Source organism: Leptinotarsa decemlineata, unplaced genomic scaffold (genome assembly GCF_025532065.1).
Source record: "Leptinotarsa decemlineata unplaced genomic scaffold, Ldec_3_MD MMD2_tig00000008_RagTag_RagTag, whole genome shotgun sequence".
NCBI lineage: Eukaryota > Metazoa > Arthropoda > Insecta > Coleoptera > Chrysomelidae > Leptinotarsa > Leptinotarsa decemlineata.
Window position 1 is genome coordinate 3,370,031 of NW_027412537.1, and position 23,856 is coordinate 3,393,886.

At 34.8% G+C, this 23,856-nt stretch overlaps 1 protein-coding gene across 6 annotated transcripts in view; it reads left to right on the plus strand.

The window, feature by feature from the left end:
- Nucleotides 1-23,856, plus strand: part of Dh31-R (Diuretic hormone 31 Receptor) — a 373,426-nt gene that overhangs the window by 96,161 nt on the left and 253,409 nt on the right. The window contains exon 1 of one of the 6 annotated variants that reach the window (XM_074170883.1): nucleotides 7,474-7,723. The exons of the other annotated variants lie outside the window; for them this stretch is intronic. The gene's annotated coding sequence lies outside the window, so the exon portion shown is untranslated. Of the gene's footprint in view, nucleotides 1-7,473; nucleotides 7,724-23,856 lie in introns of those variants that run through there. 6 annotated transcript variants of the gene reach the window in all.

Genomic DNA, 23,856 nt, shown 5'->3' on the forward strand with positions numbered 1-23,856 from the left:
TTGACAGTTGTACAAAACATTTATTTTCTCTATCCTATATTCAAATGACTTTTAGTTTCATACTGTATGAAGAAGACAAAAAGTGAACTTGATACTTCGTATTACTGATATGGTTTCGAATAATTAAGCTGAGAACCAGTGTATAAATACGGATATCACATTTTTCTTTCGTCATATTCCGAAGCTTTCCCGTATATCCATGTGAATCATCGCGTCTTCCCTGGAGAAAACAAAGGATATGAAAATCTTCAACCGTTTTATGGTTATTGGAAAAATGGAAATAGACTTACTTCATTATATAACATACTCATAGTGGACGAGTATATCATATTGGTAGTCAACAAGTGTTTCCAGGCCCTGATGAGGTATTTTGGCTTCGCGAAATTTATATGTTGATGATAACGAAGTTTCGGGGTAGCCGAATCAATTTTCATTTATCTTTCATCTCCAGACACATATTTCATGCAACTACTGAATATCATCAACCCTCATAACGAGCATCCACCACAATTCATTCGTCTCTACCATCAGATTGAACGGTATGAAAGTTTGCGAGAGTGTCGGTACGAGAGAACGACTTGAAACTCATATTTATATTTGACGCATGATTTTCCTATTGGATTTTCAATAAGGCATTGACTGATGGTACCTCCATAGATCTAGTACATCCTAGGGGATATAGGGTTGATGTGAATACATTTTTTTTTTGCAAACAGCATAAAATTATTTTATATCAGCTGTTGCCCGTGGCTTCGCCCGCGTATAATTTGGTTTGCCACATTAAGTTTCGTGACAGAGCAGTTTGAACAAATAGTTACAATATTTTTTTATTAATCCAAAACTTCATAACTGAGGAAATTCAATTCAATCTTTGAACGTTTTTCCTGATTCCCTTTCTTAATGCTTATTCACGCCATACAAAGAACCTACCTGCATATTTCAAGATTCTAGGTTCAGTGGCTTCAGCTGTACGTTAATATGAGAGTGTCAGTCAATCAATAGGTACCTAATCTTATAATATTGAATAGCATCTGCAAAAAAAAACTGAAAGGATTAGAATGAAATACTTTGGTTATTCTACTGATCCTATTCCTACTAATATTATAAATGCGTGAAGTTTGTGGGGATGGATAAATGTAATGTATGTATTCACGTTTTTTACTTTTTCACTCAACGGATTCAAATGTAAGTCAAGGCATTGGACAGATCATCAAAATGTTTGGCAATTTTTCTTGACCTGGCCAAGGCCTTCGATACTGTTTCGCATCACAAGTTAGTCATTGAATTAGAAAGGTATGAAATACGAGGAGTAGCTTTAGACCTTATTAAAAACTATTTCACAAATAGAACTCAAAAAGTTGAAATAGGTCAAGTTTTAAGCAATCAACTTATTGTAGAGACTGGAGTACCACAAGGGACAGTATTAGGCCCAATACTGTTCCTTATTTATATAAATAGTTTGTTAAAAATCAGAGACTTCAAGGGACACCTTATTTGATATGCCGATGATACCGCTTTGATCTTCACCGGTAAAAATTGGAATGAAGTCAAAAGTTTTGCAGAAAGTGATTTGGAGAAGGTGCGACTGTGGTTGAATGATAATTAACTGAGCCTTAACCTACCTAAAACAAAATGTATAACATTCTCTCCAACTATTATTGATCAACCTTCAGAACTCGTTCTTAAATTACATAGTTTACAATGTAATAATATGAATTGTAAATGTCCAAATATTCAAAAAATTGACAATATAAAATATTTAGGTGTTATTATAGACGAACATTCAAGATGGAATGATCACGGTACATACATGACAAAAAAAAATCGAATATTATTTCATAAATTCTATTCCTTGAGAGATATTCTTACGAATAAAACGCTTATGATTTTATATAATGCACTAGCCGAATCAATTATAACATATTGCATAACAGCTTGGGGGGGAACATTTAAAACTACACTTCAAAATCTTCAAACGGCTCAAAATATGTTACCGAAATTGATCTTCAGAAAAAAATGGACTTATTCCACTGTTTCATTATACAAAGAGGTGAATGTCATGAAATGTCGTGAGTTCTACGAATGCCAGTGCCTTAAAAAGATGTTTTTTCAAAATAACACTTTTGAAAATCATAATAGTAGAATAACCAGATCAAAATCTAACCAAAATATCTATTCACAATTTTTCAAAAAAACAATTACTCAAAGATCGTTCTTTCATTTCGCACCAAAATTATACAATGCCCTTCCAGTTGAACGGAAATCTATAAAAAAAATTATAAATACAAGCAAGACATAAAAAAAATTATAATGAGTCATCCTGAAAAATTCGATGTTCTGTTTCAATAAACTGTCTTTCCCCTCCACTAAAGCAGTTGAGATTGGGTCGTAGCACAGGCATTTGATGCCTTACTGGTATTCTTCGCATTGATAATTTATAATAGTTGTTAAATGTACACTTCACTTATTGGAATTGGAATAAATATAGATGGATCATGACCTGGAATAACACATAGGGTAGGTTTCCACTGATCATTTTTTCAGAGGATGTCGAAAGGGTATTTCGTTTCTTCATTTCAGATTCTCTAATCGTTTTCCTCAATCGCATTAATTGAGTGGGAGGTTACACGTTTGTGGAAAAAACTTTCATTATTGAATTTTCAAAACATTTTGATAATATTTCCAGTTAGTTTTACAACACTCTGTGTAGAGAACTATATTCTGAATCAAGAGTGAGTCTGCAATTCGTGATAACTGAAAATATGATTCGAAGTGAAATAATTTCATTTATGTCCCAAAGTGCCTTTGGAAGTTAGTGAAACGACTACCCAAGATTTTGATTTAATTCGAGAAAATTACTCATTGTGTTTTTGCGAGGGAAACTTAATTGAATTCAACCAGAAAGTACAATTACTGAAAGGAAATTCTCTCTAGATTGTGGTCTCTGCATTATTTATCATAAATAGGAGAAAAATTAACATTTTACTGCATGAGTTATCTTCTCTTCCGATAAACGGAAAAGTCCAATGCCAATGTGCTTTCTAACAAATCACTACACGAAAAGAAATGGTATTGAATAACAAACTCGTTCTTTAATATTCAACGCAAGTAATTTTTTGTGGAGGAAAAATCAGTTTTTTATCGACCTTTTTTTGGTATTTGTTACCTTCCACAATCTGAAAAATATAAAAATTATAATAGAAACTTTATACAAGTGTGGAAGGGCAAACTTTTTAGTTTACCCCGATAAGTTAAAAATCAAAGTATTTTTCACGAAGAAAAATCTTCTATTTATCAGTAACCTGTCCTATTTAACAATTTTGCCTATCAAAAAAATTGTTAAGAAATAATACTTATCTTTTACGTTTCGAAGGCCAAAATCTGCCTTCGTCTTCAGAAATGGATAAAAAATTCGAATATATTCGCAGTTATTCCTTTTTTGATAGTTTATTTCTTTACTTCTTCGACAGATGTCAAAACTTCTTTGACTTCAAAGAAGTTTTGACTTCAGGTTACGCAGTAACTTATCGGGGTGAACTAAAAAGTTTGCCCTTCCACACTTGTATAAAGTTCTCTATTATAATTTTTATATTTTTCAGATTGTGGAAGGTAACAAATACCCAAAAAAGGTCGATAAAAAAAGCTCATTATCTTTTTTTCCATTTCAAAAATGAATTTCCAAATAATTTAAAGAATAACGCGACAAAAATGTCTCTGAAAAAATCCGATGCATCACAAAACAGCCTCAAAGGAGTTGATTCAGCGAACAGAAGCATGGTTTCGTGTGACGTCACCAGATATACGAATTGCGGAGCCAACTAGGAATCGTCATTAGTTTCAGACCTTTCCGAAAATGCGGTTCGGAAGATTTTTGGGTGTTTATATTCGCATGCATATGCTGTGAGAATACGGCGTTTAAAACAGTCCCAAAAACATTCCAAAGTGCATAGGTGTACTAACTCAACCCGGAATCTACCAAACTGATTTTTCGTAACTGTTCCAAAAAATTCAAAAGTGAACGAAGTCTGGTAAATAACTATGCGAAGAAAGGATTTTGTTATTAAATTTCTTTGATCATTCCAATGAACAAGTTTATGACATGATGAAAATAAAGAAAACAACTTTATTTACCTAACTTCACATACATAGTCAAATGTATCGCTTTACTATCGTTTCTCATTCCTGCAGAAAATATATATTCTGAACAATTGGACTTCAGAAATATAGTGGAATATTCTCAAATACACTAGAATGTTCTGGAGTGTTCTAGAAATTCTCAAAAGGCAAACCTTCCAGTCTTTATTACTTTGAAAGCAAGTTTCATATGAAGAAGAAAAAAAATCTTGTTTGGATAGAAGATAGGGTGCTACCACAGATATGATTTCTATAATCTATCCATAACGATCAAGTTCCAGATTACTCCCACACATTCCAGAATTCTCTCAAATACTCTTGAATGTTCTGGATTGTTCTACAATTTTCTAGAACAACACGTTTTCTAGAAGGTAAAAATTCTATTCCTCATATCTTCAAAAGCATACATTTCAGGTATGAATGGCACATTTTTTAGAGACAAGCTACCCAATGAATACTTATCTCACGACTTGAGAAGTAGTCATAAGCTAATGATGCTTTCTTACCGTTAGGAAAAAGTACCTGATTAGCGATTTTTCCAAATTTCAGCCATGTACACATTGTATTACTGAATTATCGAAAATATTTTATAATATTTATAATTCATGGTCACCTCTGAACTTCGATTCCTCTCATTTCACTACCAAAATTCTCATCATTATATTGGAATATTGTATATTTCACATTCAAGAAAATACTTGAGTTTGCCTCAATGGAATCATCCTGAACTGAACACATCTTCACTCAAACCTCAAACATGAAATGCTTCTCTTTGTAACAGTTAAAAGTGGTTAAGCCACTGCACCGATAATCACACATATCCCTTGACGTCACACTAGGTTTTGAAAAATTCTGAGAATGCGCAATTTTTAAGTAGCGTTTCTTGAAATTTTCTTCATTGTATTCCGGATGCAAAGCAATATCAAAATACTTAAAAACACAAGATCAGACTTGACTGAATGACCCTATTGATATGAACTTTAACAGAGACAATTAATGAATGAAGAATTTGAATGAAATGAATAAAAACACTTTTGTCTAAATACCACTGGTAGATTTTATTTATACGACCGGTTTCGGTCGTATAAATGAAAGTGATCATGAATTACCATAAAGTAATGTAATAATGTAAGTAATAATGAAGAATTCAAAATAGCAATGTTTCGTTTGGGCTAGGTTATCATCATCAGTACGGTAGAGGGGTTTATGCCTAGGATGCTCTACAAAGCAGACAGTCAAAAGAGATGTTGCAGACGATTGTCAAGGACTCAAGAAGATCTGAACTGAAGTCTGTTTCCAGATTTCTCTAAGGCTGTGTCTCTCAAAACAAATTATTGGGGTATGGTGTTTCTCAAGGTTCAGTCCCAGGCCTGCTGTTATTGCAAACATAACTTCATCAGCAAGAATTTTAGAAAGTATTATAACATCTGTAAGTGGGCAATGTATGAAACATTTCTGTGATTTTTTCATTCATTCTTTCTTTTTGAAAATGTTTTCCAGAAATTTCATTGTATGCTAGTTTATAAATCTATTTGCACCGTGTCAATCACTTATAACATTGTATTAAACACGGTCAAGTGGAAATTTCCCTTGACCGACACTTCACGTAAAAATAGTAAAGCACCAGACTGGTTGGATCTCCTCACTAATGTTCTTCATCGGATAATGACTCGATTGAAGATGCTGGACAAAAGACTGTTTAAAAGACTGATTTAATTTCGTTTTACTGTCATTTCTGTTGAACAGATTCAAATAACATGTATTCATTATGTGAAATTAATGTATGTCTATTTTCTGATGTGGAAAGTGCGTCAAGTAAATCAACAATTACTGGTATTGACGATTATATACAATTACCAATAATTGCAAACGACAACACATAAGTAGAAATATTTCACACGCAACAGTTGTTTTACAATTTCTACATTTATTATTCCGTACTTGATATATCTCAATTATACTTCTTTTACACATTACTGTAAGTGACAGCGTGAGGAACTGTCACTATCCTGAGCAAATTGAACCAATGGAATCAAATAGTCGATATGATCGTGACTAAATGATTAAACTTTGCATAAAGACATCTGACAGGTACTAAACCCTTACTCATTTCAATTGAATATGTAGATAAAATAAAAATCACCGATGGATTTAATGGACAGATACAGGAGAGCTGAATGTAAATTAAATTGCTACATGACCTCACCAAGAACAATTTATATATGATGTTTAGTATTCTGAATTTTTTTATCAAACTTATTGGTATAATAAGACATTTTCAATTCGAATCAGAACATTATTCTGTGAAATGAAAATGCATTTAGCTACATCAAGTAAGTCGGGTGCCGGCTCTGCGGCCTTATGTCAAGGCACAATTAATTTTAACAATACAATTCTCTTGTCCTCCTACTAACTCATTGTAACATCATGCTGTTTGCTTTGGTATTGACAAATAACAATGGTTACGTTGAAAATGGATACAGTTTTGACGTCTTCTGTTATTACTTTCGATAAAACTTCTTTCAGATATAATTCAATGTTCGTATTTTCGTCATGGTATTAGCAAAAGAAATAGTTGTTTTTCGACAGTCATTTGCTAGAACCTTCTGGGTAGGATCGTTGGAAGGGGCGAATGATTTGATTTCTGGAAATACTTTCCTTTATAAATTGTTGAACAATCCTCATAAGTTTTTCAGGTAGATAATAAATTTATATATCTCTTCGCGACGGTCAAGTTTATCTTCGGATAACACTACTCCTCGAACTTTTATATGAGTTAAGTGATTTCTTGTCATATCTACACCAGTTCTGCTCGTTTAACGATTTATTCTATATCATCTCGAACTTTTTCCTCCACAGAATTCCAGGTGGATAAACAACGCAATAAACCGAATCACGCTGGAGTCAGCAAAACATGAAAAGTATCAATTTTCCACATCGGGAAACTGGATTCGAGTATAACGACGTGAAAGTTTCATTATTTGGAGTGCTGTGAGAATGGGAAGTTTTTCATAAGGTAGTCAAGTTGAAATATTTTTCATTGGACGTCTCATGGTATGTTGACTCGTTTCAGAATTATTTATTCTCCACTCATACACCTTTATGTTAGCTTGTTTCAAATTCTTGTCCATTTTTATGTAATTTCTTTTTGTAGCTCCATATCTCAATGAATATTTATTCAACTGTTTCGTGGTATGTACTAATCAATAGAGCTTTTCAGCCTAATAGTATTAGATATTGTGAAGCGATTTTTGGCCAATTTTTTCTCAACGAATTCAAATTAATCCAAAGCACTGCCGAAACAGCCCAAAAAATTAAACAGACATTTCGTTCCAGAGATTTTGGTTTCGAAGATGAGCCTCGAAGTGGTCAACCAATCCAGGACGAGGATTTGAGGCAATCCAGGACGAGGACTTGAGGACCCTGGTGGAGATTAGCTCATCACAAATGGTGCGTGGGATGGCGTAAAAAGTGGGCGTCAGCACTCATGCGGTTTTTGATCGTATTGGATCGTATTGGAAAGCTCATAGAACTCCAAAACTGGGTGCTCCAAAATTTGATTGATCGACAGAAATTGTCACGATTCCAGGTTTGTTCTTTTTTGATTTTGTGCAACCAAAACGATTCTGTTTTGGATCGGATCGTCACGTGGGATTCTCTACTACAACAGGAGATACTCAGGACAGTGGTTGGACACCGATGAGCCACTCACACTCTTTCCAAAGGCGAAAACACACCAAAAAAGACAATTGTTACTGTATGGTGGTCAGCGGCTGGTGTGACTCATTACAACTTTCTGCAACCGGTCTAAACATCACAGGATAGTCCCACTGTGAGGATTTCGACGAAATGTACCAAAAGTTGCTCAACAGAATAGGACCGATTCTGCTTCACGACAACGCCCGTTCGCTCGTTCCACAATTCACCATCTTGACCTGACATCTTTGTTTTCCTATTACATTAGAATTTATAATTCCTAGCTAATAAAACAATAAAACACTGGATAAATTTTACCTAGGAATCCCCAGATGGTACACTTGGTAAATAAAGGGTGTTTCATTTTTCACCTGAGGGTCTTTAAAAGGGTTGTCTTTTACTTTCACTTGGCATTACAGGTTCGTTGTGGGTGTTGTAATTATTGATTCTGATTTCGTATGAGAAAACTGAACTATGAAACGATTTCTGACGTCCTTTTCTACCTGAAAGTATTGTGCTAAAAAACCTAAATTACCGGCCAATCGTAAATACGATGAAAGTTACTAACAGTACGGTTTTATAGTAAAGCCAGGGACTGTTGTATGTCTTCAAACACTTTAGAACCAATCCATGAAGCCTTCTTTACTGATGCGACACCAAAATACCAAGCACCCTGATTTAATTGGTAAGCAAGCCCATTCAATTTTCCAAATGAAAATCTAATTTTTCAAAGAAAGAAACCCAATGTTTGACGAAGTTTGTCAATACTGATACTAACTTGATAAAGGCGTCAAAGCTTGCTAGTTTCAGAATTGCAAAAGATGGAAAGCCTCGCACAACAGGTGGGACGCTTTTACTGCCGGCCGCTGTGGATATGGTTCAAGAGTGTTACCGGCCGCTGTGGATATGGTTCAAGAGTGTTAGGAGAAAAGGCAGCCAAAGAAATTAAAAAAATACCATTGTCAAATAACACAGTGAAAAGAAGAATTGCCGATATGTCTAATAATATTGAAGAACAACTGGCTTTAAAACTCCAAGAATGCTTTTATTTTGCACTTCAAGCACTGATGTCACAAACATGACGCAGCTACTTGTTTTCGTGCGATTTGATTATAATGAAGAGGTGATAGAAGAGTTTTTGTCTGCAAACCACTTGAATCAAATACCACAACGAAACTCATTTTTGAGGTAATTGATGAATATGTGCTCAAAGTAGGCATTCCCTGGTCCAAGTTATTGGCTTGTTTACAGATGGGGCAAAAGCTATGTCAGGAAAATTGATAGAACTAGCAGCAAAAATGAAGGGAGTTGCTCCTGAATGAAAAAGTACGCATTGTGTCATCCATCGAGAAGCATTAACTGCTAAAGGTATGCCGGAAAATCTCAACTCCTTTCTATCAGATGCTGTGAAAGTTATTAACTTCATAAAGGCTGGGGCTCTAAACACAAGATTATTCTCCTTGATGTGTGAAAAAATGGGTGGCAAGTTCAAAACTTTACTCCTGCATACAGAAGTGAGGTGGTTATCTGACGGAAAAATTTTGAACCGTCTCTTCGAACTGAGATCAGAAGTTTTCATGTTTTTAAGTGAAAAAATCATGACATGAAAAAATTGTTTGCTGATGAAGAATGGTTGTCAAGATTGGCTTACCTAGCCGACATTTTTGACAAACTCAACACATTGAACTTGGGACTTCAGGGACTTATCATCATTTTTTGCATTTTTTGAAGAAAATGAAATATCTCCAATGCCAGATGCAGTTGCAGATATCATTGTTCACTTGGAAGGCTTTCAAAAAAGCTTTATGAAGTATTTCTCTGAAGATTATTTGAAAGTGGACTGGATCAGAAATCCTTTTTCGGGAACCTCACCAAATGAACTGGAACTAAGAGAAAGTTTTATCGACATTACAGAAGAGAGTTCCAAAAAAGATTATTTTAAAGAGAAATCTTCAACTAATTTCTGGATCGGATGTAAAACCGATTACCCTTTATTCTTCTGGCAAGCTCTGCTATTTTTGATGCCATTTGTTATGAATTACTTGTGCGAGAGTGGATTTTCTGAACTCTTGTACATAAAAAATAAATATAGAATAGAAGCAGAATAAGTGTTGAAGAGAACTTAAGAGTAAAGATGAGTTCCACTACCCCTAATGTTCGGTAATCCCAATATCTCGTCTGAAAGAACGAAATAGTTTTGCGTATCAAATGAATGGAGGGGTTCTAGAAAGAAAAACCGAAGTAAAAGATTTTGGAGTAACATATAATTCACAATTCTCATTTTCCAGTCATATAAAAAAAATGCAAAATCTGCTAATAGAATTCTGGGTTTTGTGTTCAGGCGAGCATCATGCTTTTATCATTTGAGATCGGAATTCAAAATAATATCTTTGGAACAACGAAGAAGCTTGAAGTGTATGATATTTCTGCACAGAATAATAAATAATACAATCAACTTTCTACCCTGATGTTCAATATATCAAGAATAAGGAATCCAGCAAGGGCACCACTGGTTTCCATTCTCAAATCAATCAGCTAATAATTTCAACACTTTGATTCATTTAGACTGGACAAATACAAGTATTCGAGACTGATTTTCCACATCTCCATAATATTGGACCCAGTTCATCTCCTACAATTCTGGGCATTGATTGATAGTTAGTAGGTATAATCTAGACAATATTTTATGTACACAATTGTAATTCACCTCATTTTCCAAGTAAGTAAGTATGGACTTCTGCCAGAAGTCCATAAATCTTCTTGCCATCCAGGTGTTCAGTGTTTGTTTGGCAAAGCCCAAAGCGATGCCAATGACAGGTTCTGGTCCAATGAAGCCGCTTGTAGCATCCTCCTTTGCAAGAGAGTCTGCAGCTTCATTGCCTTACATGCCATTATTGCCAGGAATTCAGACCAGAGACAAATTGTTAAGTCTTTCTATCGAGGAGAGTCGTTTTTGGCAGTTTGCTACCAATTTAGACGTTGCTCGGTAGGAGCCAAGAGCTTCTAACGCCGCTTGACTGTCCGAGAATATTTTTATTGACTTGTGAGTGAGGTTGGATTATTCCAATAGCGTAAATTTCCGCTTGAGATACAGTCGCATGAGTTCCTAGGCAGGTAGATAACTCTGTCCTGGGTCTGCGACTGGAAACACCTGCACCAGAACCAGAAGGTGTTTTCGATCCATCTGTGAACCAACAACTATCTGCTCTTAATATTTCCTTCTCCCGGAGGATCCAGTCCTCTCTACTCGGAAATAGTACTTTATAAGGCAGTTCGTAGTTGACAGCTGGAGGCATAAAGTGGAGGCATTTCCAGAATGCTGTCAACCAACAGTATGTTGCACTCTGCATTGAAATGATTTGTGCAATTGGCAATGTGCACAAGTCTGTATGCAGTTCATCTAGCCTCTCTTTCCAGAAAAATGTGGAGAGGACGTAGATATAGAAGGATCTCCATGGCCAATGACGGTGTGGTACTGATGGCACCACTGATAGCCTGTCTCTGTGAGCCAGAGAGCTTTGCTTGGGCCGTTTTCTGTAAAGCCTTCGGCCACCAAGCAATTGCATGGTAAGTGATTGACAATCATCACATAAATCCAATGGATTTGTTTAGGACCTAAACCCCAAGTTTTACCACAAATCCTTCGACATGTCCATAGAGACAGTCTGGCTTTGTGTAAAACTTTTTCCAAGTGAGCGTTCCAGGTGAGTCTTTTATCAAGGAAAATGCCAAGATATTTCACCTCCGTTCTAAATGGAATGACCACACCAATGAGGGAAAGTGGCGTTAGATCGTCCAATTTTCTTCTCTTGGTGAAGGGGATTAACTCAGTTTTGCTGGGGTTGACAGACATCTGCTCCTTCAGGCACCAACTGTGGACAACGTCCAACGCGCTTTGGAGGATATAACAGGAGGATATTGAGGATTGGAGTCACACTAGTCAAGTTAGGGAGTCGTAGAAATATGATTTGTTGTGTCCTCAAAATATTGTCTTGTGAAATAATTCAATTGAGCACATGAATTTCAGAATTTCCATTCTGAATTGTTAGTTATATTCAAAATAGAGGAAGCGGCTTTTTATACAAATTTCAATTTTGGATCGAAGAGGACGGAAATGTTTTGTATGAACATTTCTTCCATGGTCATACTGAAATAAAATTTTTAATATCACATTCACGTGGAGCTTTGAGAATCTTTATCTCAAGATGTATTGAGCGCTGGCAACCTTGTAAAGAACTTTGCCATTAGAAAATAGCCGATGTTGAAATTGCTCGCCAAATACCACAAAACAAACATTTGTCACCGCTATCGAGCGGAAATCCCCCCTCCTGTTCAAATATAAGTTTCAAAATTATTTCCTCCAGGAAATGAGAATAAAACGAGAAAATAAGTGGTCGCATTAAACGTTTTCACCAAAAATAACGGAGAGGTGGAAAAGGTTGAAACAACTGAAATGACTCATTCTCTTCCCTGAAAGAATGCGGCTAGTTTCGAAAACTGATGAGTTAGTTGTCTGGCTGGCTAAAGACGACGAGTCTATGAAGTATCGTCTGGAGGATAGTTTTTTGTTCGATACACTCTACAGTTATAAAATGATTTCCGTGAATTCCGAAAACAATAACCCCTTAGAGCAAAATTAAATGTTTTTCCAATGAAGCTATCTTGAAACTTTTCTGTTCAACTTTCTTATTAACTGCAATTAATTTTTCTTTAAAGTTAGAACTTGTTTCGGAGAGAAGATGTACAAGGTAGCATAATATAAAACCTCTACAAACTGTATATAGGATGATGAATTTCAAATTTCAAATTCAATCAAATCGATAGAATAAAATAAATATCGAATGAAAAGTTGAAAAAGAATCCTTCACACCTACAGTAGGTATCTTGAAACTCAGATAATATATACTGGATTGAAATTTTATGAAACCTTATGGAATAAAATCAAAAACTCACATTCAAGAAAAGCAATAATGGAAACAATAAATAGCTAGAGAAAGAAAGGTTTTTGCTAACTACTTCTTCATCTTCACACATAAACAATGTGGGAATCTTACAAAAAAGAGAAAAACATAATTACTTCCAAAACAAACTATATACACAGATGTGTAGTTCATACAAAGAAGTAACTATATATGTCTGAAACATGCTTTAATATTGGATGTTTTGTTTACTGATATATGCAATGAAGCCGGGTATTCTAGTACATGTTGATATGTATCTTCCGTGTTTAAACAAATGATCTTCATATCTAGCTTGAGGTTTGTGCTCTAAAGCTAGTTATGAAGAATCCCATTCTCCACATCGGAAAATAGACCATAATTTTGTTTGTCATGTATACATCTCCATGCGAAATCATAATCGATGAATAAGTTCAACTCAAACTAACCTAACCTAATCTCATCTTACTTGACCTAACCTAAGCTAAGCTAACCAAACATTACATAACCTTATTCTCAAACTTTTACAATAAACTTTATTGTATTATACAATAAACTTTATTGCATAAGTTTGGAAATGTCCGTAATGGATGAAACTGCAGTAACGTTAACTACAAATAAAAGTTGTAAAAAACAGTTTCATTTCTCTTTTCTTCATGAAAATTCCTCTAATTTGAAGAGGTTGAAAATCATTCAAAATAATCGTCATTTTTTGAGAGCAAAAACTAGTATCATGTGACATTGCTGTATTTGTAAGATCTGTCCTGCACTGATGAGGAGCAACACCACGAAACCGGTCTGTAAGTGTTCATTTGATTAAGGAACAGCAAGGCCTTTTTGCAGGACAATCGAGAAGTACATGATTTTTACAAATATCTCTCAGATATATTTGTCTTCACAAAGGCATTTGCCAGAACCTACTAACTAGAAAATTGGTTCAAACTGAAGAGACAATAAGACAATTATCTTTTTAGAAACATGGCAGAGTTCCATCTGAGTGAAATGTTTACCTTTGTCATCTTCCATATTGTGTAGCAATCCTATGAGTGATATCTGATTCAGTTCCATAACGAACGTTTGAAGTACAAACTGAATAGGAAAAAATATTTTTGTATGATTTAATTTTCAAATGAAAATAGTTCTTGTAATTCAATGTTTATATCAAAGTAGTTGTTTCGAAAGGGCTTTTCAAAAGTATAAGTATAGGAAATGTATTAATATATTCTAAGTAAATAAATGTCAGAAATAACTTACATTTCAAACTAACGTGAAGATTATTCATAATGTGAAATAACAAAATGATGCACTGTTTGGAACCTTTGGTGTAGTAATGAATATTACTGGAGTTTTTTCCCCAACACCAGTTCGTTATTTTTTACACCTCGACACGTGTTTAGATCATCTTCTTCTCCTCTTCTCCTCATCTTCAAAGAGGAAGAGTTTTAATCTTCCTCTTTGATCATCTTCAAAGAGGAAGAGTTCTAATCTTCCTCTTTGAAGAGGATCACTTGGCGATCGAAACATGTGTCGAGGTGTTAAAAATAACGATTTGGTGTTGGGGAAAAAACTCCAGTAATATTTATAAATAACAAAATGTTTATAAAATTTTACTATTTCTCTAACTAAAACCATTCACCCCCAGATTCAATGAATAAAATAGATCCGTTTAAGATATTTTCGGATGTATTCTCGTTTCTCTACGTAATCCTAAACTGCTCACAATTCCAAGAAGTAATAGGATTGAAGGCGTTTAACATCGACAATAAGCTCTTGTAGACATGAAATCGCGTCAGCTTTCGAATATAAGATTACCCTGACGTTAACGTTCCTTAATGTGTTTTAACAACGGAATACGAATTCAAAGACAATGCTTGTGATTATAATTAAGAAACATTCATTGCAAGATGAGGAATAATTAAGAAAGTTTAATTGAAGGAACTGCGATTCTTTGAATAGTTTAACTACTGGTTTTCCTACAATTGTAAAGTCAACTTTTCATTAATTTGAATTTATTTTCAATGGAATAACAATTGTTGGGGGTGATTTCATTATATGGAATGGAATATATGGAATGATCATATTTTCAGATGTTCGAGTCCTACCAAAGTATCAGAAAAATGGTCCTCATGAAGTGTGTATTAATCATGCAATTCTCTCAGTGGAAGAGCTTCATGGAGAAAGATCAGAATCGACCCCTCTGCGAAACCCTTCATCAATTGGAAGGATCAGTAGGCAGTTATTCTGAAAATCTTGGATTGGATAATTTAGGAAACACTTTCTACATGAATACCATTTAACAAGTGTTGTTCATGACGAAGAATCTCAAGAACGAGGTTTAAACGATGAATGAATACAAGAATGTTTCCTAATTATTTACCAAACTCAAACACCTGTTTATGCAGCTACACAGCTAAAGTTTCGTGAGAATGTATCATCTTTTCCACTAACCGATTTTCTGGAGTCTTTGAAATTCACTAGATACTCGTTAGGACAACAAGAGGATTGTTCCGAATTCTGGGGGTTCTTGTTGAACATCACTCTTCGTGAGCAGAAAATTAGCAGAATCAATACTCCTGAGCGCTCGGGATTCAATGACTCCGTACAGTCTATCTCGCCTTGTGTTTGTAGATCTTTTTGATGAAAAAAATCCTCACTAGTTCACTTTGTAGTAGATGTTCAAGAGGTAGCAAAAACGTATGTGACTTTCTAGAACTTCAACTAGCGTTTCCTAATATGACTGATAATATAACCAGTCCGTGCAGAGCTTATTGTTGAATCATCTGAGAATAGGTGATGATCAACTGTATTACCAAATATGCGCCAAACTAACTGACTATTATAAGACAACAAACATAGCTGAGACACCAGTCAATCTAATTGTAACACTGACGATCTTCAAACATGACTCAACTTGTGAAGCACCAAACTCTTACGAAGGTTCGAAATAGATGAACACTTCAATATAGCAGACTATTATTATAATCTTCATGCAGTCATTGTTCACTGTGGTTCCGGCGTTGAATATGGTCATTATTATTCATTGGTCAAAGACGAAACGTACTGGTTTAAGTTTGACTATAGTCGTGTCACTAAATATTCTGGCAATATCTTGAATTCATTGGAGCCTCTGGAGACACCCTACATTTCATTCCTACAGCTGAAAGAGCAATTGCGCCACTGGAAACAATCGAGTCGCCCCGAAGGGCCAATTAATTTTTTGTTGTTTCTTAATTTCATAATTTGTATTTTTTATATGTTTCTGTAATTGAAAACAAATACATTATTTCATTCAAGTCAACTTTTTATAAGGCCAAATTTTTTCCAGTAATGAGGTACTGTATACTATTCCAATAGGTTGATTAATGTAGCCGTTACTACGTGGTAGGAGATCAACATGAAAAATGAGAAATGAAACTTTCTATGTTTCCAACCCTTTTATTCATGAACCACATAAAATGTTCCATTTCTCATTTTTCATAATAATATTACAGTTTCAGTTGAAGAATCATAAAAAATATAATAATCAAATAACCCTCAACTACAATCGGAGAGCAGAAAAAGGGACATCAGAATTTTATTGACATTGTGTCGAAGCTTTTTTCCGGTGTTATATTGACCTTGTTTGTTTACAATTAAGGACAGGTAGCCAGATTTCATCAATATTGATTGCCTCTGCCTTTCTGTGGAAATTATTATTCCTGTGTTTCTGAATTTCTATTGCCTCTCTATATATTTATAGGTAGTAATTTTGGGATGAGTAGAATATATGAGTGCCCTCTTTGAGAACATGTTCGGCTACAACTGATTTGTCGGTTTATTTGAGCCAAAAATTTATCTTGTCGCTTTTGAAAGCGACTACCTTTTAGTTTCGATCTTTGACCAGTTCTCACTCAAAAATGATAATCTGTACAAAATGTATGAGGTGTTTACAATATTTTTTTACCATATTGACAAAAACTCAGATTATGATAATAACGACATACAATCATTATTGAAGTAACTGTCATTATTCAAAGTCATAGTCAACTGAGAAAATACGTAGTGGGCGTCTTTTTCTCTGATATTTTTCAGGGAAAAACTACTCTTCAATCCACCGTACTGAATGAAAAATGTCATTTAATTATGAAACACTCCTAATTATATTTTTATACTATTCGGCCTGACTAAAATTGGTAATTTTCATTTCATCTGGACCTATATCTATCAACACAGTTTAGACATTTTCAGTTGTAATTTTTCCTGCATTTCATTAATTCGGACTTCCATTGTCTACTATGGTATACATTCATTTGAAATCACTGAAAAAATTTGTAAAAAAAAATAAATAGATTAGCTGAAAAATAACAATTATATTAAGCGAGAGAACTGAAATTACAATGGAATAAAATACAGGCAACAACCAAAATATTTTCAATCTCCTGTTCAATTTTTTGATTTTTTGGTTGTTGCTTGTATTTTATTTCATTGTAACTTCAGTTTTTTTGGTTGATATAATTGTTATTTTTCAGCTAATCTTTTTCATTTTTTCACAGATAATCATTTAATTTTTAATTTTAATTTTTTGTTAATTTTTTTTTAAATTTTCATCTCGTGTTAATAGTTCAATTTTTTATTTTTTGAATGTTGCTTGTATTTTATTTCATTGTAATTTCAGTTTTTTTGGTTGATATAATTGTTATTTTTTAGCTAATCTTTTTCATTTCTTTACAGATAATCTTTCAGTTTTTAATTTTCATTCTTGTTATTATTTTTTTTAATTTTCATCTCGTGTTAATAGTTCAATTTTTTGGTTGTTGCTTGTATTTTATTCCATTGTAATTTAAGTTATTTTGCTTGATATAATTGTTATTTTTCAGCTAATCATAGATTTTTTTAGGAATTTCAAATCAATTTATATCATAATAGTACTATGTTGCTGTATCGCTGCTGCTCTAATGTTTTGACAGAATCAGAATCAACGACCTTAGGCGTGCGCAGCGTTATTAAAATATGTTTTCCGTTAATCAGCTGTCGCTCCCATTCGAACGACAACACTCAGAAGTTGAAAAACTTGTGCGAGCTAAGGACTATCGAGGTCTTACTTTTTAACATGTAATTCCTAACACGGTGCTTTCAGTGAACAAAACAGTGCTTTCAAAAAATTGTTCTACAGCGGCATCTAGTGGCAAGTTACAGAAAAATTGATAGCCTAAAACCTTCTCTATGAAAAATGACTTATACATGTCAAGTTTCATCACGATCGGTTGAGCGATGTAAAAGTTTATCACTTACCAACCAACCAACCAACCAACCAATCAACCAACAAACATCCATTTTTATATATATGATTAGACAATGGAAGTGCGAACTAATGAAATGTACCACGAAACATTGTCAACCACAAATAATTTTTCCTACCAACTTTAATGAATGAAAAATTTTGAAAACTATGGAGTTGACTCCTAATTATCATTCGTCATATATTTTGTTCAACTAAAATTGGTGATTTTCATTCTATTGATACCTATTATCATTCTTTGGGATTTCTGAATTGTAAAATATGTATATGTTTCTGACAACTTCATTGAATGAAAAATATCAGAAAGCTATAGAATTGACTCCTATATATAATTTTTCAAATATTCTGCTATTATTATTTGGGAGTGCTAATTTTTTTAATGTAATCAATTCATACAATATTATAAAGACCGAGTGAAATAGAGTATCATACTATTCTTATCTTATTAGAGTACTCGTTTATATTCCGGACTCGTATTGTAGTAAAAGTTACCTAGCGGAATGTAAAATACTATTAGGGGTCTTAAATGATCCCCCTACCCCCCTTAAATTTATCATGGGCTCACATCTAAGGAGTTGTGTCATTATTTCTTCGCAAACTAATTGCATTCATTAATACCGGTATTTCTTGTTTCTGAAAGCAATGAATTCAGAAGCGATTTATGGAAAGGTGGTTATATTAGGCATCTTCTAAACCCTGAACATTCAATTTCAGATGATCGATTAATTTGGAACTTGAAATTTATCGTCGCATTTGCAATAATGACTAGGTTTTATTACCGGTGCTTATTTGCATAACGAATTTGATTTTATCCGCAGGCTAATATTGTCTGGAACGAAACTTTGTACACCATGGACGTCAGGTTGACATGATGGAGTCGTGTACAAGCGTTCTGTTAGTTGCCTCATTTCGAAATTAAGTGAGTCATTAGGCCAAATGAGAGTTATTTAGAGAACGCGACACGCAATCTCGGTGAAATTATACTCCTTGCCCGGAATGAAAATGTATAGTTGAGTTGACTCATTTCCATACATCTCTTGAATATGCGTTCAACCTTGTCCAAGGAGGATTTTCAGATGACGGTTGAAAGTTTCATCCAAAATTTTTCAATTTGTTCTCTGAAATTTCAGTCAGAACCTTTTGTACACCGTGTACAATAAAAAAAAAGATATTTCTACCTTGAGTGTGACACATGTGCTGAAAAGTCATGGGCCTAAGAGGGAAAACGCGTTTTTTTTGTGAGAATTGGCTTTATTCATCATCAACATCATCTCCATCTCTTGATGGAGATGATGTTGATGATCTTCCCAGCGCCGCTCTAACACTTCAATACCACTTTGGTAGAACGATTCATTGTTTGCCTCAAAATATACCTCAGGGTCTTTTTGAGGTCAGCCAGTAGTCGCTGGAAGCCAGTCGGTGAGATAGCCAGTAGTCGTTGGAAGCCAAATCTGGCGAATATGGTGGATGTGGGTGCAATTCGAAATTCAATTCACATAGTTTTGCCATTGTTTTCATTGAATTGTGGCACGGTGTGTTGTGTTGATGAAACAATTTTTTGTATTCGCCATATGTGGTTGTTTCTTTGTAATTTCGGCCTTCTAACGCTCCAATAACGCTATACATATAATATTCACTATATGTAGATGATATTTTCTTTTTCAAGATAGTCGATGAATATTACACCACGCACATGCCAAAGTATCGAGGCCATAACCTTTCCAGCCGATACTTTAGGGTCCTTTGGACGAGGTTCACCGGTTGATGATAGTTTTGTTCCGGAGTGAAGTGATGGATCCATGTTTCATCCATTATCACATATCGACCCAAAAATTCTGGTTTGTTATGTTTAAACATGGCCAAACAATATCACTCAGAATCATCAAGTGGTTCTTGTTTTTGATCAACAGTGAGCTCGCATGGCACCCACTTCGAACAGAGCTTTCTCATAGGCAAATGCTCATGCAATATAAAGCCAATACGTTTCATTAATATCTTTATGTTATCAGCCAACCCACGAAATTTCACATTTTGATCATTTAATGCGATTTTGTGATTTATTTTGTGTTTTCTGGTGTTACTGCCTCATTTGGACGTCCACTGCGTTCTGCATCATGGGTGTATCTATGTCTACGTTTGAATCAGCAAACCAACGTTTAATTATTGTTTCTGTTGGAACAGAGTCCTTATAACACTTTTCAAGCCATTGCTTTCTAAGAAACAGTGTAAAATCATAACACGAAATTGTTTTTGATCCTTTGTTTTGGAAATAACAAAAGTAGTGTCACTCTTAGCACAGTAACACATAAGTAGAATATCATGAAATATCAACAGCATTTTTTTGAAGATTAGTACTAAGTGAAAAAGCGGTGAATGCAGAAAGATTAGCGCCATCTATGTGTTAGGTTTGAGACTTTTCAGCCCAGGTAGTAAAGTATATTACTGAAGTTTTTTCCCAACACCAAATCATTATTTTCAACACCTCGACACGTGTTTCGATCACCAAGTGATCATCTTCAAAGAGGAAGATTGAACTTGAATTTAAAAAAACTTAAAAATTTAATCTTTCTCTTTGAAGATGATCACTTGGTGATCGAAACACGTGCCGAGGTGTTGAAAATAACGATTTGGTGATGGAAAAAAACTCCAGTAATATTCATTACTGCACCAAAGGTTCCAAGCAGTGCATCACAGGTAGTAAAGTGTTAATGAGGTATGTAGTGAGGCCAGAAAGTGAACCTTAATACAATGATTTTGTTGATTACCAAAACCATCATAATGAAAGTGAGTTTTATCGAAAAATCAGCATCCACTTGTTGATGCTTAATGGTCCATTCAGTTGTTGTGTTAACTGAATTTTTCATTGCTAGAGACCCCAATATACGCTGTAGAGTGCTTCTTGAAGTTTGTAATCGTTGTCCACGACGCGACGCCGAATCGATGTTCCTGGATCTTCAACAACCATCTCACGCACTGTTTCGATATTTGAACGGCTTGCTTTGACGACCAGTGTGTTTAGAATCTCCAAATGATCCAGTCTCCCTCAATTCATCAGTTGATCTCTTCACAGTTGATGAAGTCAAAACACTATTCCGAATCATTGTTGGATCATTTTTGTGTATGGCTCTCCAGCTTCCTAAAAAAACGATCCCTGCAAGTGTCCATCGATGAATATCCCTCGAACACTTTTACCATCAACGCTGGTGTTCCCCCGAGGTCCATATTGTCTCCAACCCTCTTTCTATTGTAAATCAACGACTTATTGGAGAAAACAACCAAGAATTTAATATATTGTTTTGCTGACGACAGCACACTTGTCTCGTCATTACATTTGGATTCCAGGACATCGGCTGTTGATGCACATCTTCACCGGCAGCAGGAGGTTGAATATTCTAATGAGGATCTAGAGGTTATTTCGAATTGGAGTGAAAGTAACCAGATTCAATTCAATGCCACAAAAACCCAGGCATCGGTTTTCTCCAAAAAGATAAATGTCTCCGAACCGGATATAATAATATCAGGTCAGACAATTCCGCTTTCTGCTTCGATAAGTTTGTTGGGGATTAAAATGGACACCAATATATCTTGGTAAAATCATATTGCTGGAATGGCAGAGACTGCTTCTCAAAAGCTTGGAACACTGTTCTGAACCAGAAAACTGTACACACCTCAGCATTTTTTGATGCTCTATGAATCTCAGATCAAGCTGCTGGATTCCATCCAGAAAAGAGCCATCCGCCTGATTGGAGACTCGAACATCACTTGCAACTTTGATAGTCTGGAACATCGAAGAAAGGTTGGAGATTTGTCTCTATTTCATAGATACCTTCACGGGAGGCGTTCAAGTGAATTGGCACATTTGATTCCACCAAGAGCGTTACATATCAGAAATACGCAGAATGTAGCTGCTTAGCGTTCTGGGGTTCAACTCAGTACATCTTGAAGTTCACTGCTCAAGAACTCTTTCATTTGGAGAACTGCGTGTATATGGAATAAACTTCCTGAGATTTAGCGATTCAATCCCAAAGTAACTTGCTACTTTCGCATAGGCACCGTGTTAAGGATTTTCCTGTAGTGCATGTGTTGTCTATAAAAAATTATATTTTTGAACAGCGGTCGCCAAATTTACCATTATTTTTGTGATAATGTTCAACAATAAAGATACGTTGTTACTGCACAAATGGCGGCAAATTCAAATCTTGCTTTGATTCTGGGACACATTTTAATATTCAATGGTTTGAGATCGCCATGATGTCACTTCAACAATGCAAGACGGAAGAAAAGTATTTTTAAACATACCTCACACATTGTGGACTCGGGAAGTATGTCTGGAATTCAGCACGAATCGACACAAATTCAAAGTTCATTTCCCAGGTGTCAAACTAGTAACGTCCGTTTGTCCAATTCATTCTCTTTTCAATTTCCTTTTGATACATTCCGCCGAACAGACAATGTCTGCTCTGTTTGATGCTCTGAGAATTAGCGAATATCCAGGGTTTGGTATCATGGATTCAACCGACTTATACATAATCTATTTCTTTCCACTGAACCGAGAGTGTCGGAAGTCTGTTGGGTCTGTTTCGATAATATACGAAATTGAATGGGGATATTTTCAGAATAGACTAGTTTTGGAAAAAGCCTCTTAGCTTTCTACTTCTCCATATTTAGGATGCGTTTGGAAAACTCCCGATGAAAACAAGAAAGCAATCAAGTTCAAAATGAACTCTGTAAAACAAGTCGAGATCAAGTATAGAATTTTCTTTCAGATACAAATTGGAAGAAAAATATTTCTCGAAGCAAACTTTTTTTACCTTCGTCCTACTCAAGTTGAACTCCAACTGTTTCAAACTGAATGGAATAAAGTCATTTTCATGCCAGTCAATGTTCATATACAAGTAGTTGTTCACTTGGTGAAGTGCTGAGAGGCATTTTTGAGGTTTTCATCGAGGTGAATAGTACGCTAAAATTTAGTTTTTTTGAATACAAACTGAATGGAAAAACTGATTTTCGTATTCCTATGAAAGTAGTCGTTTCCAGAGGATTTTTATTTGTCTAAATCAATGTTCATAGAAAATTAATTGCTTTCAATAGACTTTTTCTTCTGGTTTTTATATGAATGAAACTTCTGTGCATCTTTGTGAAGAGTTTATTTCCAACTTAATTGCTTTGTTTGAAAGTTCCTCACAGATTTTGTATGACGATGGATTAGTTGGAAGCAAAAATGCCTTTTCTTCCAAAAATATAGAAAAATTTCAATACTTGATAATCAAGGAATTCAAGAGAATAACTGGATATTCATTAGAAAAATGATTAACAAGTGTGGCAGTGAATCATAGAATCATTGTTGTTTTTTCATATCTCCTACTCAAACTACTGGTGAAAGTCATGAAAAAGAATATGTTTTTTACTCATACAGAAACGAAAATATTTGCGTTACTGGTGACTTATCGCTTCCTGCTGCCCCAATGAGAAATGACTCAAACCATAAATTTTCCGGTTTCAATATGGTAAATTTGTCTTTTTTTGAAAGTGTTTCGATTAGACTCACATGATTTTGTCTGCAAAACTCTGGATTATCTTCAGATACATGACCACTCAAATGTCTATTCTCGAACGAGTCAATTTTTATTTCGCAGAACTGTTTCTTCAAATATAATTCACCACACGGAATAATTGACTTTGAAGTAACGACATCACACACATGTCACAAGTTGTATCAACCTCATTGTGATTTTCACACGTTCTAGTAAGTAAGGAATAATAATAGAAAAAACAACGTCCATAAAATATCTGGGCGCAGTTATTGATCAA